Source organism: Theobroma umbraticum, unplaced genomic scaffold (genome assembly GCF_002168275.2).
Source record: "Theobroma umbraticum cultivar Fairchild unplaced genomic scaffold, ASM216827v3 scaffold_81.0, whole genome shotgun sequence".
Classification (NCBI taxonomy): Eukaryota; Viridiplantae; Streptophyta; class Magnoliopsida; order Malvales; family Malvaceae; genus Theobroma; species Theobroma umbraticum.
Window position 1 is genome coordinate 6,212,107 of NW_018397268.1, and position 225 is coordinate 6,212,331.

Here is a 225-nt window from a genome sequence, read left to right on the forward strand (position 1 = left end):
TGTGGCAGCAAAGGTAATCTTAGAAGTGAAGAAGTTGTGGATCACATTTGGGAAATTCAATCTTAAACCTAAAGGTAAGCATGCAAAGTGACTATATTGTGTGGTATAAACTTGGGTTAGTTAAAGTTTATAGATTGTGTGATAAATGTTTGTGAGAAATTGTTGATAAAACTATGAAATTTAGTTAAGGATTGTTGGTTGATATGATGCCATTTATGAGTATAA

At 31.1% G+C, this 225-nt stretch overlaps 1 long non-coding RNA gene across 1 annotated transcript in view; it reads left to right on the forward strand.

Annotated features, from left to right (window-relative positions):
* The window catches only part of LOC110425577 (uncharacterized), a 2,062-nt gene that overhangs the window by 158 nt on the left and 1,679 nt on the right, over nucleotides 1-225 (forward strand). The window contains exon 2 of the long non-coding RNA XR_002446030.2: nucleotides 9-74. This is a non-coding gene — a long non-coding RNA (uncharacterized LOC110425577). The remainder of the gene's footprint in view (nucleotides 1-8; nucleotides 75-225) is intronic.